Source organism: Piliocolobus tephrosceles, chromosome 21 (genome assembly GCF_002776525.5).
Source record: "Piliocolobus tephrosceles isolate RC106 chromosome 21, ASM277652v3, whole genome shotgun sequence".
Taxonomy (NCBI): Eukaryota; Metazoa; Chordata; class Mammalia; order Primates; family Cercopithecidae; genus Piliocolobus; species Piliocolobus tephrosceles.
In genome coordinates this window covers 38,934,637-38,950,412 of record NC_045454.1, presented here as the reverse complement: position 1 = coordinate 38,950,412, position 15,776 = coordinate 38,934,637, and the positions used below count along the sequence as shown (strand labels likewise).

Sequence of the window (15,776 nt, the reverse complement as noted above, 5' to 3'; positions counted from 1 at the left end):
TTTTTGTATTTTTAGTAGAGACGGGGTTTCACCATGTTAGCCAGGCTGGTCTTGAACTCCTGACCTCAGGTGATCCACCTGCCTTAGCCTCCCAATGTGCTGGGATTACAGGCGTGAGCCACCATGCCTGGCCAAGAATCATCTTACATTTGCTGAAATGGCCAGGCATGGTGATGTGTACCTGTGGTTCCAGCTACTTAGGAAGCTGAGGTGGGAGGATTGCTGAAGCCCAGGAGCTCAAGTCCAGTCTGGACAACATAGTGACACCCTATCTCTCTCTTTTTTTTGAGACGGAGTCTTGCTCTGTCGCCCAAGCTGGAGTGCAGTGGCGTGATCTCGGCTCACTGCAACCTCCACCTCCCGGGTTCACACCATTCTCCTGCCTCAGCCTCCCGAGTACCTGGGACTACAGGAGCCCGCCACCACGCTGGCTAATTTTTTGTATTTTTAGTGGAGACGGGGTTTCACTGTGTTAGCCGGGATGGTCTCAATCTCCTGACCTCGTGATCCACCTGCCTCAGCCTCCCAAAGTGCTGGGATTACAGGCGTGAGCCACTGTGCCCGGCCAACACCCTATCTCTTTTAAAAAAAAGAAAAAAAATCGGGCTGCAGTGTTGTAAGTAGAGACATATGTGTATGATTACATTTCTGAATATAATCTTTCTTTAGAATTATACATGGGACACAAATCACCAACACAGCACGAACTCATAGCTACTGTGTACAGGACACAGCTATACATATGAGGTGTGTATCTAACCTTCTGAGCAATGTCAAGGCAACTCAACTGTGTTCCATGTTATCTCTCTGTGCTAACTTCACAAGCTAGTCCCTGTACAAGACATACTTCCACTGTGTGTGTGTATGTGTATGTACATATATATATAAATGATAAGACTAAAGACATGTACATGATTACTGTAGCTGAACTAGCTAAAGAGTCTGCTTCCTGCTTTTTTGTTTTTGTTGTTGTTTGAGACAGTCTTACTCTGTCACCCAGGCTGGAGTGCAATGGCGCAATCTGGGCTCACTGCAATTTCCACCTCCCGGGTTCAAGCAGTTCTCCTGCCTCAGCCTCCTAAGTAGCTGGGATTACAGGCACCTACCACCATTCCCGGATAACTTTTGTATTTTTAGTAGAGGCAGGTTTTCACCACATTGGCCAGGCTGATCTCAAACTCCTGACCTCAGATGATCCGCCTGCCTTGATCTCCCAAAATGCTGGGATTACAGGCGTGAGCCACTGTGCCTGGCCTGTTGTTGTTTTTTGAGACAGAGTCTCGCTCTGTCACCCAGGCTGGAGTGCAGTGGCGTAACCTCAGCTCACTGCAACCTCTGCCTCCCAGGTTCAAGCAATTCTCCTGCCTCAGCCTCCTGAGTAGCTGAGATTATAGGTGCCCGCCACCAAGCCTGGCTAACTTTTGTATTTTTAGTAGAGATGGGGGTTTCACCATGTTGGCTGGGCTGGTCTCGAACTCCTGACCTCAGGTGATCCACCTGCCTTGGTCTCCCAGAATGTTGGGATTATAGGCGTGAGCCACTGTGCCCAGCCGGTTTTTTTTTTTTTTTTTTTTTTTGCCTTTGTTCATAATCAAAGATGAGTCCTGCTGCCATAACAGCTTCGTTAGTTCTGGGTCAGAACATCTGGCTTCTATGACTTATTCAAACAGTGTCGAATTCCTCAGCTAAACGTGGAAGCATCTATTTCCAGATGTGGAAGATAAAAGTGCAAAGGGGGCTTGGGGCCCTTGAGAAATAGGAGTCACTCAACTGGGGCTTAGGAGTTAGGGTGGGTTTTTTTTTTTTTTTTTTTTGAGATGGGGTCTTGTTCTCTCACCCAGGCTGGAGTACAGTGGTGCAATCATGGCTTACGGCTTACTGCAGCCTTGACCTCCTGGGCTCATGCAATCCTCCCATTTCAGCCTCCTGAGTAGCTGGGACCACAGGCACGTGCCACCAAGCCCCACTAATGTTTTCATGTTTCTGTAGAGACAAGGTTTTGCTATGTTACCCAGGCTGGCCTAAAACTCCTGGGCTCGAGAGATCCTTCTTCCTTAGCCTCCCAAAGTGCTGGGATTACAGGAATGAGCCACCTTGCACAGCTGGGTTGGGGGTTTTATCAAGATTTTCAGTTGACACTGCTAAGAGTGAGGCAGATTCTCTTTTTCATGGAGAGGAAGCCAGAAAGAGGCAGAAAGCAAGCTGGCAGATCAGTCACAGAGAGCCCTAGGACTGGAAGAGCCAAGATTTCTCACTTGAGTTTCTTGAAGGAAAAGCTTTATCACCCGGGTGCAATTAACAATAGCATTCCCTGGCCGCGTGCTTGTGATTCAAAGTGTAATCCCAGCACTTTGGGAGGCTGAGGCCGGTAGATCACTTTCGGTCAGGTTTGAGATCAACCTGGCCAACATGGTGAAACCTCATCTCTACTAAAAATACAAAAATTAGCCGGGCATGGTGGCTCAAGCTTGTAATCCCAGCTACTTGGGAGACTGACACCAGAGAATCGCTTGAAGAGGTAGAGACTGCAGTGAGCTGAGATCGCGCCACTGTACTCTAGCCTAGGTGACAGAGTGAAACTCCATTTCAAAAAATAAATAAAATAAAATAATAATAGCATTCCCCTTCACTGTGTTTTGAGTATCCTGATTAGGCAATAAATTGTATGGTCATTCCTATCTATGCTCCACCTCTGAAATAGGGAATCCTTCCTTTCTTTCCCTGGATCAGAGCAAAGATAAAGAACTTAGATTCAAAACTTCAGTGCCAATACTTCTATAAACTGGCTGGGTGACCCTGGATAAGTCACTCCATTTCTATTAAAAGATGACCAGCAGAGGCCAGGTGCAGTGGCTCACACCTGTAATCCCAGCACTTTGGGGGGCTGAGGCGGGCAGATTATCTGAGGTCAGGAGTTCGAGACCAGCCTGGCTAACATGGTGAAACCGCATCTCTACTAAAAACACAAAAATTAGCTGGGCGTCGTAGCAGGCACCTATAATCCCAGCTACTCGGGAGGCTGAGGCAGAATTGCTTGAACCCGGGAGGCGGAGGTTGCAGTGAGCCGAGATTGCGCCACTGCACTCCAGCCTGGGGGACGAGAGTGAGACTTTGTCTCCAAAAAAAAAACAAAAAAAGGACCAGCAGGTTGAATTTAGCCTTTCTGCCTCTAATTCTATAAATAAGTTAGTAAAGTCACAGGGCAGGGGCTTCCTAGGAGTAGAGGTACCAGATAATGACCACACAACCATTTTTAAATGCAAGGAACACAAACAGGCTGATTGAAACCTGATCTCCTGCCGCCTGGGAGCTGGGAATCCCTCAACCTATTACTTCCTTCCATTTCCTCCTGGCTTTTAAATTAAATCTTATTCCACAGTGTCATTCTACACTTTATTTATTTATTTACACGCTGCCCTGTTCCAGAAAGGATTTAACTCGGCTTATTCTATAGTTAGCCACAAGTAGACTCCTTAATTTAAAAAGGAGTGAGACGGATCAGGGAGAGACAGACCCACTGGCCTACCCGAAGCACATCCACATCTCACTCTATCAGCCCCAAGCTAGTCCAGGTGACCAGCTTTGAGGGCAAAACACCCACCTGCCCACGAAAGGCACTAGTTAGCACATCCTGGCTCCACAGGCCCCCAGATCACTACCTCCTCGGCTGCTGCCTTTTCTCTTTTAGCCACCAAGTAGAAAAATGGCCTAATGGAGTACTTCTTCCTGAAAGCAGGACTTGCATTTTAGTGGTGCCAAGGCTCCCTGGGTGACCTTAGATTTTGGATTTGAACAGGCCTTGACTTGAAAGATCTTTTGCGCTTTGTGGCTCCTGTCTTCTCATCTGTGAGATGAGAGCCATGTCCACCTTTAAGTCACACAGATTAACAAGTACATCTGCAGAAGCACCTTGGAAAAGATGTACAGGAGGCTGTGACCTCTGGCTTCCAGCTGACTGTTTGAAGCTGGAGCCTGTCACAGCTCAGCCCAACCCACCCACCCTCCAGACTAGGTCAGACCATCAAAAGCAATGGAAGCTTGGCACTGATTATCCAGCTATATCAAAAAAAATAAATAAATAAAACAAAAAAGACGGCACAGTGGCTCACGCCTGTAATCCCAGCACTTTGGGAGACCAAGGCTGGTGGATCACTTGAGATCAGGACTTCGAGACCAGCCTGGCTAATGTGGTGAAACCCTCCCTCCAACTAAAAATACTAAAATTAGCCGGGCATGGTGACAGGTGCCTGTAGTCCCAGCTACTTGGGAGGCTGAGGCAGGAGAATTGCTCGAACCCGGGAGGCGGAGGTTGCAGTGAGCCAAGATCGTGCCACTGCACTTCAGCCTGGGCAACAGAGCAAGACTGTCTCAAAAAAAAAAAAAAAAAAAAGAAGAAGAAGAAGAAGAAAAAAAAGCGAGGGAAGAATTGCTGCAGTAACTCAGTTGGAAACGGGTGGGCAAACCTGGAGAAGCAGCTAATGCCTGCCTGGCTATGCCACCCCTCGGATCTCAGTGTGTTTATCCAAGTCCACAGAAGAGGGTGGGGAAGGGAGCTGGGGAGACCAAGTTCCCCTCAAAGACGGTAGCATCCTTTCCCAGGGGGAGCTCAAGCATAGCGGGGGTTGGGCCCCAACGAAGGAGGGAAACCAGGTTCCAGGGTATGTGCACTGGGGCAGAAAAGCAACAGCAACTGGTGCGGGTGGGGTTGTTGAAATGTTGGCAGGTTGGGGAGGGGACTGGTGGGAGACAAATGGGAAGATGGGGGCGAGAGCGGTCCTGAAAAGGGGTTGAGGGGTTTTCATAGGGAAAAAAGGTTACTGGTGGGGAGGGTCTTCATGGCGAGGAGGGAAGGAGCTTGGGTGAGAGGTCTCCATAGGGAAAATAGCAGATGGCTGGGATTTCCCCCGGGGAAAATGGGAAGGGACTGGACACTGGGGGTCTCCAGAGGGAAAATGGGAGGTGTATCTCACTAAAGGAAGAGGGAATAAGTGGGCAAAAATGGGTGGGTGGCTAAAGCGGGGGTCTTGCCATAGAGAAACCAAGGTGGCTGAAGATCTCCGTGGGTTAAGAAATGGAGGCCAAGAAGATCTCTCCATGAAAACGGGTACCTAGGAAGACCTCCAGAGAAAAAAGATGGATGAGGTTTCCCACGCGGGAAATGGGGCTTGACTGGGGTTAATCTTTATGGGGAGGTCGGGGCGGGCAGTGGGGGAAGAGGTCACGGGGAGGTCCGAGTTAGCTAGCTGGGGGTCTCCACGCGGAGATCAGGATTGGTGGAAGGGGGACGAGGGGTTTCATGGGGGAGATCAAGTTGGCTATGGGAGCGCTTCTCCAAGGGGAGGCCGGGGTCGGCCCGGGGGTGGGGGTCCCCGCACGGGCCCAGCCTCACCGTCCGCCAGGGCTTCACTGCACTCGAAGCTGATCTCGAACCGGAAGGGGCTGTGGAAAGGGCTCGGGTTCTCCAGGACCGCCACGTTCAGCACCGACACCTTGGCCATCGCCCCGCCTCGCCTCGCCGCGCCGCAGCAGGGGCAGGGGCTGTGGCTGTGGCGGAGGCCGCGCCTGGGTCCGGTGAGGGGGGGGGAACGCGTCAGTAGGGTACCGTAGACCAGGTCCACTACCGCCTCTTCTCTCCGCGGACTGAAGTGCGCACCTAAACCGCGGACCGCCTTCAAATAGCCGGCCTCCGCCCTCTGGCCAATCACCGCCAACGCTCCCTGGCGGCGCGCGCACCCCCTCAGCCAATCCTGGAGCGCCGGTCGGCGCGCGCCCAGACTCCCCGGACCAATCAGCGGAGCTCCCTCTCCGCGGCGTGTGAGGAGGGCGAAACCATCTCCAGGCTTCTTAGCGTGTCCGCTGGGAACCAATCCCCAGAGTCTCCGACTCGGATGTCAACGGCGGGAGTGGACGGAGTTAGAGCGCCGACCTCCTTCTGCCCAATCCTGAGGGTTCCCGCACCGGCGTGGCCCGCCCCTCGCCTCGCTTTTCCGGGAGATGCATCGCGCACCGCGCAGCGCCGCCAACCGCCGAGCGGTGGCGCGCGGCGCTCGCTAAAGAAGGCGGGAAGGGCGGTGCTCGCACCCTCAGTGATTGGCAGGAGGGAGTGGGGCGGAGATAAAGAGGGTTTTCTGAGAGTTGATTGGCTGGATTAGTAATGGTGGCGGGAGCAGAAGGAGGCTCAGTTGGGGATTCGCTGGAGAGAAGCGGAAGTCGAGCGCCGCCGCGGTGCTGGCGAGTGTGAAAAGAGAGGAGGAGGGTTTGCGGCCTCAGCGTCTGTCAACAGGTGAGCGTAGTCTGGAGCTTTTCTGAGTGGCTCCTGACCCTTGAGGTCCAGCGGCCCTGGAGTCCGTTGTGAACGTTGCGAACGTTCGGAGTGGCGGTCACGCGGCGCGCTCGGACCTCGGGAGTCCAGCCCGGTTCGGATCCCGCTTTCGTCCACTAGGGGTTCGAATCCCGCTCTCGCCCCCGAGGGGTTTGGATCCCGCTCTCGCCCCCTCAAGGGCTCTTGGAAGGTTTCAAGCAGACGGTACTGAAAATGGGAGTTTCAGTTCGGGGGCAGACCAGTGTTCGAGTGCGGGCTCTGCTACTCAGCTCCCGAGGCAGCGTCTCTCTATTCAGCGGGAGCCGTGGCAATTCCCTGACATGATTCATGACCGCACAATACATCCGGAAATTTCTCTCCGCCGCATCCCGTCGCCCCCGGCCTGGGAGACTCCAGGTCGCAGAGTCTCCGCCCCCATGGGCGGTCAGCTCTGCCCAGTGGAAAAATAATGCCAGCCGCGCACCTTATTTTACATTTTTTGGAAACCACTTTTTCTTTGAGACAGAATCTCGCTCTGTCACCCAGGCTGGAGTGCAATAGCGCGATCTCGGCTCACTGCAACCTCCACCTCCCGGGTTCAAGCGATTCTCCTGTCTCAGCCTCCTGAGTAGCTGGGATTACAGATGACCAGCTAAATTTTTTTTCTGTATTTTTAGTAGAGACGGGGTTTCACCTTGTTGGCCAGGCTGGTCTCAAACTCCTGACTTCAAGTGATCCGCCCGCCTTGGCCTTCCAGAGTGCTGGGTTTACAGGCGTGAGCCACTGTGCCCAGCCATATCTTTTTTTTTTTTTTTAATTTAAGATTTACTTTTTTTTAAAAAAATTAAATTTTAGAGGCTGGGCATGGATGATTCTTGAGGCCAGGAGTTCAAGATCAGCCTGGGCAACATAACAAGACCTCATTTTTACAAAAATATAAAAGAATAAGCCAGGTGTGGTAGTGCATACCTGTAGTCTCTGCTACTCCTGAAGCTGAGGCAGGAGGATCTCTTGAGCCCAGGATGCTCCAGCCACTGCACTCCAGCCTGAGTGTCAGAGTGAGATCCTGTCTCTAAAAATTAAAATTAAATTTTAAAAAAGAAAGTTCAGTTTAGCTGTCTTGATAGCCACAGTTGAGTGCTCCTGAGCCCCTGTGGCAAGTGGCTCCTGTATTACTGGACAGCGAAGGTCGAAAACACATTTGACCAGGTCACTTCTCAGGATGAGAGCATTGTCTTCGAAACTGTGCTTTGTCTCCTGTTAACTACCCAGCTCCAACTTCAAACCAGCCTAAGTAACCATCTTTTTGTTAAAAATCTGACAAGCCACTCCCAGTGCAAAGCTCTGCCCAGAACCTCTTCTCCTGGGCTCTTGGCTGGCTTATGCCTTCTCGTCATTCAAGTCTCTGTTCAGATGTCCTCTCCCCAGAGAGGCCTTTCTAAGGGTGCCCTGGACAGTGTTCAAACTCACAGGCCATAAGCCTGAATAGCACTGATCCAAGGCACTAGTATTTCTTACCTAGTCACCTCTGGAAACAATCCAGTTTCTGTGGGATTTTTTTTTTTTTTAACAGCTCTGTTTCCCAGGCTGGAGTGAAGTGGCATGATCATGGTTCACTATAACTTGGAACTCTTGGGCTCAAGTGATCCTCACACCTCAGCTTCCCAAGTAGCTGGGATCACCAGTGCATGCCACCATGCCTGATTTGTTTTACTTTTTTTTTTTTTTTTGAGAGGGAGTCTTCCTCTGTCACCCAGGCTGGAGTGCAGTGGTGCCATCTCGGCTCACTGCAACCTCCTGCTTCTGGCTTCAAGCGATTCTCCCACCTCAGCCTCCCGACTCTCTGGGACTACAGGCACACGCTACCTTGCCTGGCTAATTTTTGTATTTTTAGTGAAGACGGGGTTTCACTATGTTGACCAGGCTGGTCTCAAACTCCTGACCTCAGGTGATCCACTCGCCCTGGCCTCCCAAAGTGCTGGGATTACAGGCATGAGCCACCATGCCCTGCCTGTTTTACTTTTTAAATTTTTTGTAGAGACAGGGTCTCGTTATTGCCCAGGCTGCTCTTGAAACTTCTGGCCTCAAGCAGTTCACATATCTTGTCTTTAAATGCTGGGATTACAGCGCCTAGCCCATTTTTTTTGGTGTGTACATCTCACATTAAGAAAACACTTTTTGCTGGGCGCGGTGGCTCAAGCCTGTAATCCCAGCACTTTGGGAGGCCGAGATGGGCGGATCACGAGGTCAGGAGTTCGAGACCATCCTGGCTAACACGGTGAAACCCCGTCTCTACTAAAAAATAGAAAAAACTAGCCGGGCGAGGTGGTGGGTGCCTGTAGTCCCAGCTACTCGGGAGGCTGAGGCAGGAGAATGGCGTGAACCCGGGAGGCGGAGCTTGCAGTGAGCTGAGATCCGGTCACTGCACTCCAGCCTGGGTGACAGAGCAAGACTCCGTCTCAAAAAAAAAAAAAAAAAAAAAAAAAGAAAACACTTTTTTAGCTGTTAAAAAAAATTGAAAGCTTTTTAATATTCTTTTGAAATTTTTTGGCTTCAAGGAAGCTCACATTTATGATTCCTTTGATTTCTTGGCAATCATTGCATACTTGGGGATATTTGTGATTTGAGAAAATCTAATTTCCAAATGTAATTTGATTGCTTATGAATACTAAATTTAATGATTAATGCAGTTGTCATGATGTCATATTTCTATATGCTTATTTAAATATTTATTCATTCCAACTTTGTAGTTTTCTCTTTGCATTGTGGAACTTTTTTCCCTTTATCCCTGTCCCTGACCTTTTCATAGCCCCGAGAAGCTCATGAGCCACCAGCATTATTTCCATGGCGCTAATGAATAAAGTGGCCCTGTCTATGATGCATTCTCCTTACAGCTGGCTGAATGATCTTCACTTGTAAACCAGATCATGTCATTACTCTGCTTAAAACCTTCAAAGGCTTATCCTACTTAGAATGAAACCTAAGATCTTTCCTATGGCTTAGGCTGCCCTGCCTGGTAGCCTCAGCTGACCTCTGCCCTCATCTACCATTCTTCTTGTCACTGTTCTCAAGCCCAGCTGGCTTTATTCCCCTTCTTTCAATACACCCAGCTTATTTCTGCCGCAGGGCTTTGCACTTGCCGTTCCCTCTGCCTGGAATGTGCTTCCTCCGGATAATTGCATGGCTGTCTCATTCTCTTCGCTTGTGGTTCAGCTCAAATGTCCTCTGAAAGAAGACTTCCCAAAGTACCCTATTTAAAATACCCTTTCTTGGCCGGGCGCGGTGGCTCATGCTTGTAATCCCAGCACTTTGGGAGGCCAAGGCGGGCAGATCGCGAGGTCAGGAGATCGAGACCATCCTGGCTAACATGGTGAAACTCCATCTCTACTAAAAATACAAAAAATTGGCCGGGCACGGTGGCTCACGCCTGTAGTCCCAGCACTTTGGGAGGCCGAGGTGGGCGGATCACGAGGTCAGGAGATCGAGACCATCCTGGTGAACATGGTAAAACCCCATCTCTACTAAAAATACAAAAAAATTAGCCGGGCGTGTTGGCGTGCACCTGTAGTCCCAGCTACTTCAGAGGCTGAGGCAGTGGAATTGCTTGAACCTGGGAGGTAGAGGTTGCAATGAGCTGAGATTGCGCCACTGCACTCCAGCCTGGTGACAAAGGAAGATTCCGTCTCAAAAAAAAAAAAAAAAAAAAAAAAAAAGAATAAATCTATTTAAAGGGTGGGTTTAGCATATACCTGGAATGTGAAAAGTACTCAGTGTGAACCAGCCAGGTGCAGTGGCTCACGCCTGTAATCCCAACACTTTGGGAGGCTGAGGCAAGTGGATTACTTGACCTCAGGAGTTCAAGACCAGCCTGGGCAACATAGCAAAACCCCAACTCTACAAAACATAAAAAAATCAGCCGGGTGTGGTGGCATGTGCCTGTGGTCCCAGCTACTCAAGAGGCTGAGGTGGGAGGATTGCTTGAGCCCCAGGGGCAGAGGTTGCAGTGAGCCAAGATCATACCACTACACTCCAGCCTAGCTAGGCAATAGAGCAAGACCCTGTCTAAAAACAAACAAAAAACTATGAACTGTTAGTAGCACATAGTAATAAGCAGATACGTCTTCATTCTTCCTGTGTAATACTTCAGGTGCACACATGCTCAAGAAAGTATAAGAAGTGCTATAGCAAAATACTGTTACCCAGCTTAAAAACTAAAACATTAGAGGTGCAACTGAAGGGCCTTATACCCTACATGAAACCCATTCCTCTTCCTTTTTCCTCAAATGTAGCCGCAACCCTGAATTTGGTGTTTATAGTCTTCTGTGCATATAGGCGTGTATCTTTAAACAATAGTTTTTGTCATGTTCTATACTTTTATATGAATGGTGTCTGTGCAATTTAGAGTTAACCTAGCAGGCCTGAGACTGCTGTCCTTAGAAGAGCCTGTTTGAAAGATTGACCCTTGGCTGATATCTAGGAACTTGGATTTTGGGAGGGTTCCTGCCGTTCCCCAAATGGTGAGTGCCTAAACAATTTACGCTAACAATGTGGTTCATGCCTGTAATCCCAGCACTTTGGGAGGCTGAGACGGGCGGATCACGAGGTCAGGAGATCGAGACCATCCTGGCTAACACAGTGAAACCCCGTCTCTACTAAAAAAGTACCAAAAAAACTAGCCGGGCGTGGTAGCGGGCGCCTGTAGTCCCAGCTACTCGGGAGGCTGAGGCAGGAGAATGGCGTGAACCCGGGAGGTGGAGCTTGCAGTGAGCTGAGATGCGGCCACTGCACTCCAGCCTGGGCGACAGAGCGAGACTCCGTCTTAAAAAAAGAAAAAAAAAAAAAAAAAAACCAATGTGGTTCATGTTGAACACCTGCTCTCCTTCTAGAGTCTGGCATTTTGGTACACGACCACCCCCAAGTACAACTCTGGTCACTGGGTAATGAGCTTCCCTGGTAGATGGCATATCCCTCGTGCTGTCATACTTGGCAGTAGGAATTGATGGAGTCCTGTGTGACTCCACTAGGAGAGCACTCTTAGAAGCTTGTCCTGGTTTCTTCCGGACTTCAGCTCCTGCGTCTTTTCCCTTTGCTCATTGTGCCTTGTGTCTCTTCACTATCATAAATCACAACCATGCCTACACCTCCAAGCTGTGACTCCTCCTAGTGAGTCATTGAACCTCACTGTGGTCTTGGGGACCTCTGATAGCAGGATCATACTGGGTGTATCCTGACAGAGCTGGTACTAGGGTGGCACTGGGTTCTGCCTTCTGAAATTTGCTTCTTTTTTTTTTTTTTTGAGACGGAGTCCCACTCTATCCCCCAGGCTGAAGTACAGTGGTGTGATCTCGGCTCACTGCAAGCTCCGCCCCCCGGGTTCATGCCATTCTCCTGCCTCAGCCTCCCAAGTAACTGGGACTACAGGCGCCCGTCACCACGCCCTGCTAATTTTTTTTGTATTTTTAGTAGAGACGGGGTTTCACTGTGTTTGCCAGGATGGTCTCGATCTCCTGACCTTGTGATCCACCTGCCTCGGCCTCCGAAAGTGTTGGGATTACAGGCATGAGCTACCGTGCCCGGCCTGAAACCTGCTTTTTTTCATCCAGTGTAATGCTTTTGAGATTTGTCTATGTGGAAACATGTGTGGCTCTAATTCACTTAGTTTCACTGCTATACGGCTGTGCTGATAAGGTAGCCACTAGCCACATAGGGCTATTTAGATTAAAATTAGACAAAACAAATAATCCACTTCCCCAGACACATAGTCACATTTCACATGTTCAGCAGGAGCCTGTGGCTAGTGGCCGCCATGGTGTATAAAGAACATAAGGAACATTCCCATGAGAACAGAAAGTTTTGTTGGACAGTGTTTACTTATCAACTCACTTGGTTGAAATTTAGGGTGTTTTCAGTTTTCTACCATTACAAACAGTGCAGCAGTATGCGTTGGTACCTATGTCTCCTTGAGCACCCGTAGGAGTTACTCTGGGAGATATACCTAGGAGTTAAAGTACTGGACGGTGGGTTCTGGAAGTATTTACCTTTATGAGATACTGCTAATCTGCTCTTCAGAATGATGGTACTGGTTCTCACTCCCACCATTAGTGTTCCTGTTGCTCAGTATCCTTACCTTTTATTTATTTTTATTTTTATTTATTTATTTATTTATTTTTTTGAGACGGAGTCTGGCTCTGTCTCCCAGGCTGGAGTGCAGTGGCCGGATCTCAGCTCACTGCAAGCTCCGCCTCCCGGGTTTATGCCATTCTCCTGCCTCAGCCTCCGGAGTAGCTGGGACTACAGGCGCCCGCCACCTCGCCCGGCTAGTTTTTTGTATTTTTAGTAGAGACGGGGTTTCACCGTGTTAGCCAGGATGGTCTCGATCTCCTGACCTCGTGATCCGCCCGTCTCGGCCTCCCAAAGTGCTGGGATTACAGGCTTGAGCCACCGCACCCGGCCTATTTTTATTTTTGAGACAGAGTTTCGTTCTTGTTGCCCAGGCTAGAGTTCAATGGCGCAATCTCGGCTCACTGCCGCCTCCCGGGTTCAAGCGACTCTCTCGCCTCAGCCTTCTGAGTAGCTGGGATTACACATGTGCGCCACCACACCTGGCTAATTTTTGTATTTTTAGTATAGATGGGGTTTCACCATGTTGGCCAGGCTGGTATCAAACTCCTGACCTCAGGTGATCCGCCCGCCTCAGCCTCCCAAAGTGCTGGGATTACATGCATGAGCCACTGAGGCCGGTCACAGTGTTCTGATAAATATTTGCTATTGTAACACTTTACAGTGTTTGTCCTTCTGATGGTGGGAATTAGTGGTTTCGGATTGCATTACCTTCATGACTATTGAGGTTGAGCTATTTTCACATGTTTATTGGCCATTTGCCTTCTGTGAATTGCCCACTTTTCTGCCGGATTGTCTTCGTCTTATGGAGTGCAGTTGTTCTCATATCTGGGCCTTGTCTTTTATTTTTATTTTTATTTTTTGAGACAGAGTCTCGCTCTTGTCACTCAGGCTGGAGTGCAGTGGTGCGATCTTGGCTCACTGCAACCTCCGCCTCCCGGGTTCAATCGATTCTCTGCCTCAGCCTCCCAAGTAGCTGGGATTACAGGTGCACGCCACCACGCCTAGCTAATTTTTGCATTTTAGTAGAGATGGGGTTTTACCATGTTGGCCAGGCTGATCTCAAACGATCCTCCCACTACGGCCTCCCAAAGTACTGGGATTATAGGCGTGAGCCACCATACCCAGACGTCTTTTAATTTTTATAATGTTTTAATGTTCAGGGTTTTAAAAAATTTATTATTATTGTTATTATTATTTGAGACAAAGTCTTGCTTTGTCGCCCAGGCTGGAGTGCAGTGGTGCAATCTTGGCTCACTGCAACCTCCACCTCCCAGGTTCAAGCAATTCTCCTGCCTCAGCCTCACGAGTAGCTTTTTGGGCTGGTGGCTCACTCCTGTAATCCCAGCACTTTGGGAGGCCAAGGCGGGCGGATCACCTGAGGTCAGAAGTTTGACACCAGCCTGGCCAACATGGCTAAATCCTGTCTCTACTAAAAATACAAAAATTATTATTTTTTTGGCCACTTGGCGGTGGGTGCCTGTAATTCCAGCTATTTGGGAGGCTGAGTCAGGAGAATTGCTTGAACCCGGGAGGCTGAGGTTGCAGTGAGCCAGATTGCACCACTGCACTCCAGCCTGGGCAACAGAGCGGGAGTCTGTCTCAAAAACAAACAAAACATGTATTCTGAGAATTAAATGAGATAAAATGTAGGAAAGAACTTTGAAATGATACATTTCAGTATAAACGTACTGTCCCTGAGCACGTGCAGATGAATGGGTGCCACTACCTACCACCTGAGGGCCAGAGGTTGTCAGGCACAGCAGGTTTATTTTTATTTTTGAGACAGTCTCACTCTGTCGCCAGGCTGGAGTACAGTGGCATGATCTCGGCTCACTGCAACCTCTGCCTCCCGGGTTCAAGCGATTCTCCTGCCTCAGCCTCCCGAGTACCTGGGACTACAGGCGCATGCCACCACACCTGGCTAATTTTTTTTTTTTCTTTTTCTTTTTCTTTTTTCTTTTTTTTTTCAGTAGAGACAGGGTTTCGCCATGTTGGCCAGTCTGGTCTCAAATTCCTGACCTCAAGTGATCCGTCCACCTTGGCCTCCAAAATGTTGGGATTACAGGCGTGAGCCACCATGCCCAGTCAGACACAGTGGGTTTAGGTTGTATGTAGTGAAGGGGAGAGTAAAAGACACAGAAGGACTGGTCATATTTGACTCTCATTGTATGCGGGATTCGATTTCAAATCAGAGCATGAGGTCAAATCACATATAGGTAAAATTACCTACTTTTTTTTTTTTTTTTTTTTTGAGGCGGAGTGTTGCTCTGTCACCCAGGCTGGAGTGTAGTGGTGTGATCTTGGCTCACTGCAACCTCTGCCTTTTGGGGTTCAAGCAAGTCTCCTGCCTAAGCCTCCTGAATAACTGGGGTTACAGGCGTGCACCACCACCTTCAGCTAATTTTTGTAGTTTTAGTAGAGTTTCGCCGTGTTGGCCAGGCTGGTCTCGAACTCCTGGCCCCAAGTGATCTGCCCACCTCGGCCTCCCAAAATGTTGGGAATACAGGCATGAGCCACCGTGCCTGGCTAAAATTATCTACTCTTTTTTTTTTTTTTTTTTTTGTGAGATGGAGCACAGGCTAGAGTGCAGCGGCACATTCTCGGCTCACTGCAAGCTCTGCCTCCCTGGTTCAAGCAATTCTCCTGCCTCAGCCTCCCAAGTAGCTGGGATTACAGGCACCTGCCACCGTGCCTGGCTAATTTTTGTATTTTTAGTAGAGACGGGGTTTCACCATCTTGGCCTGGCTGACCTCGAACTCCTGACCTCGTGATCCACCCGCCTCGGCCTCCCAAAGTGTTGGGATTACAGGCGTGAGCCACCGTGCCAGGCCAATTATCTGCTCTTAAAAGTCCCCATGCTAGGCCAGGGGCGGTGGCTCACACTTGTAATCCCAGCACTTTGGGAGGCCGAAGCGGGTGGATCATGAGGTCAGGAGATCGAGACCATCCTGGGTAACACGGTGAAACCCTGTCTCTACTAAAAATACAAAAAAATTAGCTGGGCGTGGTGGCGGGCGCCTGTAGTCCCAGCTACTCTAGAGGCTGAGGCAGGAGAATGGCGTGAAACCAGGAGGCAGAGGTTGCAGTGAGCCAAGACAGCACCACCGCACTCCAGCCTGGGTGACAGAACAAGACTCCGTCTCAAAAAAAAAAAAAAAGTCCCCATGCTTGCCCACAGAGCATCTCTCAGAAAGTCTAGCAGATTCATTTCATCCTCCAGTGTGAGAACAGATTGCCTCTTCAGCTGGGCACCAGAGGAAATACTGATCTTAGGTTTTGGAGCCATGCTGAATTAAAACCTTAGCGTCACACAGTGAAACTGAACCAGCCGAGGGAATGGCAGATTCACAGT

At 49.6% G+C, this 15,776-nt stretch overlaps 1 long non-coding RNA gene across 1 annotated transcript in view; it reads left to right on the top strand.

The window, feature by feature from the left end:
* The first annotated feature begins 6,211 nt into the window (after window positions 1-6,211).
* Window positions 6,212-15,776, top strand: part of LOC111523828 — a 41,528-nt gene continuing 31,963 nt past the window's right edge. Inside the window, exon 1 of the long non-coding RNA XR_002725619.3 lies at window positions 6,212-6,283. This is a non-coding gene — a long non-coding RNA (uncharacterized LOC111523828). The remainder of the gene's footprint in view (window positions 6,284-15,776) is intronic.